The following is a 6,000-nucleotide window of genomic DNA, read 5'->3' as shown; positions in this document are numbered from 1 at the left end:
TCTCTCATATGTTCATTTGTTTATTGTGGTTTTGTCATGGATTGCCAAAGAGGGAGATTGTTAGGACATATGTGATTCACTTGTTAGGAATATATGTCACTATTTTATGTAATTGGCTAATCTTTTGACAAAACGCACTTTACTTGTATTTGGGTAGATCTAGGACGTGTTTAATACTTCAAGAAACGATGTTTCAAGATCAAGTGTTAAAACCATGTCAGTCTGTCCAAGAAACAAGCTGAAGAAGTGCTGTTCATTAAAGCTCGACAGCTAGCCATCTATCGAGCTTAAAGAGCTGTTCAGCCTCGTGGCTCGACAGCAGCTCGATAGATAGGGTATCTGTTGAGGTTTAAGAAAAATAGATTTTCAGTTCTGTTTTGACTCTAATCCATGATTATGTGTTTGAGCTTTCTTTTCTCACAACCCTAGACATATAAAAGGATTATTTTAAGGGCCGTCAAAGTGTGCACAAGTTGCATAAGTGTTGAGCAAAGTTTGTTCAAGCAAATTGTGACTGGAGACAGAATTTGCCCTAGTTCATCATTCTTGTGAAAAAGTTACTGTGTTTGTGCACCATAGGGTTTTGTGACCAAGCATCTTCATGATCTTCATTGTTGGGATGAACTGAAGAACTTTGCAGCCAACAACCTTCTCTAGTTGGTGATTAAAGTCATGTACTGGGATCTGCGTAATTGGTTAGTCACATATTGGGAGCTGTGCATCGAAAGGAGAAATTGTCACTACAGAACAAGTCTAATTGGGTATTGGGATAAGGGTTCAACTGTAGGTTAGTATAAGGTACTAGGATTTCTTTACTTGTAACCGCTTGTTGTAATAATAGTGGAATTTCATGAATGGCGACCTTAAAATCACCCGGTGGGTTTTTTGCCGTGTAGGTTTTCCCCATTCGTAAACAAATCACTGTGTCAATTTATTTTCTGCTGCATACTTAGTTTAATTGATGATTTTTTTGTGCTACCACACGTTTGCATGTTAATTAATTTAATTATTTCACTTGACTAAATTAATTGGTTAATTTATTATAAGGGGTCAATTCGTGTTTGGCCTATCAATTGTGAAACCTGAGATTTTGAAAACTTGCAACTTGAAACATTGAGATTTTGAACTTAGGAATGAAAATTTTGAATTGAAACTTTGGAATTTTGGACTTTGGAAATTTGGAATTCGAAAGTGAATCTTTTATTCTTAATCTGCTCCAAGAATTTTCTTCTTCTTCTTTTTTTTTTTTTTTTTGGAAATTGATATAACCCTTCTTTTTTCATGATTTTTTTTAGAAGAAGAGAAGAAAGAGAAAAAGATTTTGTTTTTAGGAGTTGACTGAGTCAAATTTTGGTCAAATTTTGGTCCCCCACTTTAAGTACTTTTCTTGTCTCCTTTTTTTCATTTTTGCTCTCTCCTTCCTCCACCTTTCTTCCACTATTAACACTATTCATCTTCTTCTTCCACTTGACTTTTCTTCTTCACCTCACCATTTCTTTACAAAAAAAAAAAAAAAAAAAAAACACTTTTCTAAGCTTCTCAACCTTCTTTCACTCATCTCCTTCAATATTTTTTTAGATCCTTGTATTCTTGAGCACTTTTGCTACACACCCATTTTTGGCGAAACCCATTTTCAAACCCATATTTTCTTTGCATCAAAATGTCATCTTCTTCCAATGGACCCTCTTTTCTTACTTCTCATGGCAAGAAATATCACCATCATTTGAATGGAATGATAAGGAGGGGCTCCTTCAAGGCCCCAAGACCCATGCTCCATATTCTCACATGGACATCAAGGTAAGTTTTTTTCTTTGGTTTCTTTGTTTGGCAAAATATTGTTTCATGTTTCATTGAAAGTTTGATGGTGAGACATTGTCATTTTATTGTGTGATCTTGTTGGAATTTGGGGCATTGTATGATTGATCATGTTGTAATCTTGGCTTTGGAACATTTTGGAAGTGTTATGTTTTTGGTCACAGTGTAATTTGGACAATGTTGGTGGCTTATGGAATTTTGGCAATGTTGGTAATTTGTGATGTTGTTGGATGAATTTTGGCTTGGATTTTGTGGGCATTGACATTGTGAAAAATTTGTGTTGTAGGCTTGTATGAATATATTCATGATGCATGTGGGAAATTTTGTTGGTATGTGTAAATTTTATTTGATGAATCATGGCAAAATTTTGTGGGTATGAGTATGGATAAATTTGTGGGTCTGGAAAATTTTTGTGGATATGAAATAAATTTATGAGCATGAAATTTTGGCTATGGAAAAATTTTTGTTTGGTATGTGATGTTAGATCATGGAAAAATTTTGTAGTTATGATTTTGGACATGTTGGGATTTTTAGTTGTGCATGGACATGTAGGAATTTTTTATGGTCATGGACATGTAGGAAAAAATATTTTTGTTGTGATTTTGGACATGAAAATTTTGTTGTTGTTGGTCATGATAAAATTTTGATGGGACATTGATTTTTTGGTGGGACAAAATTTTTTAGGCATATGATTTTTTGGTCATGGGAAATTTTTGTTGGTATGGAATGAGATTTTTTGTTGGCATGAGAATTTTGGCATGGAATGATTAGCTAAATTTTTGTATTGTAGAGCCTCAAGAGTCGAGGTAGTCTCCAAATGTTGAAGGGCATTTAGGAAGCATTGTCTCCTGACATCAAGAATATCATCAATGATGCGGGCTTTGGTACTTTCTTTGAAACTTTATTAAATCAGGAGACTCATGAAGACAAGGACCTCCAATTACTCCTTGCCTTGTTGGAGCGCTTTTGGGACACCACGTGTACCTTCCATTTTCCAAGCATTGGTGAGGTGATGTTAACACCTTACGACTTTTCTGTCATCATCGACTAGAGGTAGGTTGGTGAAAGAATCCATGTCAATGACTCCCTTACTCCAAAGGAAATCAAGAAAATTTTAGGTGTAGTGCCTTCAAAAATCAGGAGTAAAAATGTCCCTTTGATGTGGCTGTATGAGAACATTGTAAAATGTGATAGTGTGACAATGAGTACTAGCATGTTCATGCTTCTCTTCATTGGGACTTTCTTGTGCCTAAATCTAGGCCGTATTGTGAACCTGCGCTATTTGTGGAGCTTGAGAAATATTGAACAAATCAAGAATTATGACTAGGGTAGTATGGCTTATGCTACCCTTTTGCACTTCATGACTCAACTTTCCAGACATAGTCTCTCAAGCTTGGATGGTGCTCCATTTGTCTGGCAGGTGAGGTTTGGAATTTTTGGTTATGTGTGGGTTTTGGAAAGTTATTTTGGCTAGATTATAATGGTGTTGTGAATTTTTCAAGTCTAGATGTATGAGTACTTTGGAGTTGGTCCTGAAATTCGGGAGGAGGTTAATGACATTTATCCTAGATTTCTCCGTTGGTTGCCCAAATACTGTTTGTCAATGCCCTCCAGGTGTTCTTTGGAGATTTGATGTATGGTGATTCACAATTTGACTGTTGATGATGTGAGTCCTTCTCTTTTTATGTGTGAGATCTTTCGTGTTTGATTATGGCTTGGTCTTTTTCTCATTCTGGGTTCTTTGGTGATTTTTTAGATGTGTTTAAATCCTTGGGTTAGATGTGAGTGTTGGAAAAATACATGTTTGTATCGCATACAAAACATACGTAGTGGAAAATTAACAGATCTACTTTATTCGCAATTGATAACATGTACTATGTAAGTTTCAGAGTTTAAGAACAAGAAAGCGTACCTTGGTACAGTGAAATTCAAAACAAAAGATTAGAAGTACTTGGGAACACTTTTAATCTTCACTCTAATTCCACTTTATGCCAAAGAAGTGTGGTCTTTCAATCAGTTTCCAAGGGGAGAATAAGAGAGCGGCTTACCCTCACATATACACCATTTCATTCCTTATATGATCTTAATGAAGACCCCTTATGAAATTCTGTATGTTTCTCTTCTTATATATAACTAATTATCTAATTGGGCTAGCCTTTTAGGTCATTCCAATTGGGCTTTAGTATGTGGCTTGGAGTGGGACCAAAAGGGAACAAATAAGACTTTAACTCCAATGGGCCTTGGGCTTTTCTGTCAACTCTTGACAAGTCCAAAATTACCATTAATTATATTCAATACTGCTATATGAATATAATTGCACTCTATGTCTTATTAATAAATTATATCCCAAGACTTTATTGTACATGCAACCCCTTTATCAAAATATTCGTAGTAATACAAAGTCATGAAAGTTGACTGCCACTTTGAAGATTACTACATCTTAATCCTTGAGTACCCAGTTTAATCTTTTAATTTATTCATCATATATTTATGAAATCAAATTTCATAAATATATTCTTTAGTAACTCCTTACTAAAGTGGTTGTGCTCAACACTCTAAATAACCAAACCCATTAAACTTAACTCAAGAAAATATTTTAAATCTCCGTTAAGAGATTATGAATTTCATCTTAAGAATATATGTTCCATCAACATTAAATGCAGTTGCACAACATACTGAGGGTTTGATTGTTACTTTAGATCTCACTCCTAATATATTGAAGCAACTTACACCTTATGATTAGGTTTATTATTCTCTCAATATTTAGAGTTGATGTAAATAGAAGTCATGAGATTTATTATTCATTTGACAGCCGTTAGGAGAATAATAAATCTCACAGCGGTCCAGTTTAATATGTCTTAACTCTTAAAACATATCAACATACCAACTAGAAGTCTCCACTTCCATGATCAAGACAAATCATCTTAGTTGATATGTTATAGTCTTCGCAGATGAAATGCCCAATTTCATCATCGACCCGAACTAAAATTCTGAGTTTACAAAGAACTTGTGATTTATATCTTTTGTGACTAAATTACATAAATCACATACTATGCATCTCATGGACTAAAATAATGTCCCATTAGTTCATCTATAAATAGTCTCATATAATTAAATAATTTAATTATTTATGACATGCTAATAAATTGGATTTTAGGACATAAACCCCAACAGTGAGGAGTATGATGAGTGTGAGTGGGCTTTGGAGCTGAATAGCCGTCAAGTATTGTTTGAATGTGGGCATGAGAGGTATTGGTATCTTGGTGATCGGGTGTTGCCTCAAGTTCAACATGTGTACCCTCTTAGAACAATTCCGGTTCCTCCTTGTCCCTCCATCTGATTTGCTGACCTTCTAACTAATGAAGAGATTGCTCGAGCTTGTGTTGGCCATGTTGTTTCAGGAGTACTAGGGACTTATTCTGAATTTATTCAAACTTAATTGCAAAGTTGTTTGACTGGCATTTCTGTGACATTGGTATTTCCCTTCCTTTCTAAAGTCAAATTTTTATCTTGTATGTTACTTTTCCATATTTTTGTTGGGTGACAATATTTGCATGTTGGACTTTTCAGGCTCCATCTTCTGAAGGAGAGGAAGAGGGAGAGGGAGAGGAAGAGATTCCCTCTCCTCACCATGCTGGTAGCTCTTCTGGTTCTTTCATGGACACTTATCCCCATTTTTTGGCATGGCAATATGAAGTGATGAATCCTAATGGAACATATAGTTCCATGCCTTTGGATAGGCCAGAGTACACACCAAACGTCCCTTGGCCCGATTCGGTGTATTCTTGAATTTTTTAGTTCCTTGTCCTTATTTCTTCTTGGCTGGTTGGATGGCTCATGATCTAGTAGATTTATGCTTCAGGCTGATGTTGATCTTGTGGAGGAAAGTATGCAGATGATCGGAGGCTTGCAACTATTGGCTCGTACTCAGTCTTCTCGATATGTGATCAATGAAGTGAGCTGGGTATGCAATGATGCTTTCTAAGTGTCTTTTGCTTGGACTTTTCTTGCTAATGGACCTAATACTTGACTTTGCTGACTTTTTAGGTGGGTTGAATGGCAGCGGCTAATTCCACTAGAAGAACTTTGGAGGAAAGGATTAGAAACCTTGAACTTGAGAACCATTAGTATGATCCTCGATTCTATGCAAGTCAAGAGGGAAATACTGAAGGTGGTTCCTCTAGT

This window comes from Quercus lobata, chromosome 10, assembly GCF_001633185.2.
Source record: "Quercus lobata isolate SW786 chromosome 10, ValleyOak3.0 Primary Assembly, whole genome shotgun sequence".
Lineage (NCBI taxonomy): Eukaryota > Viridiplantae > Streptophyta > Magnoliopsida > Fagales > Fagaceae > Quercus > Quercus lobata.
Note: the sequence above shows the minus strand (reverse complement) of the source record.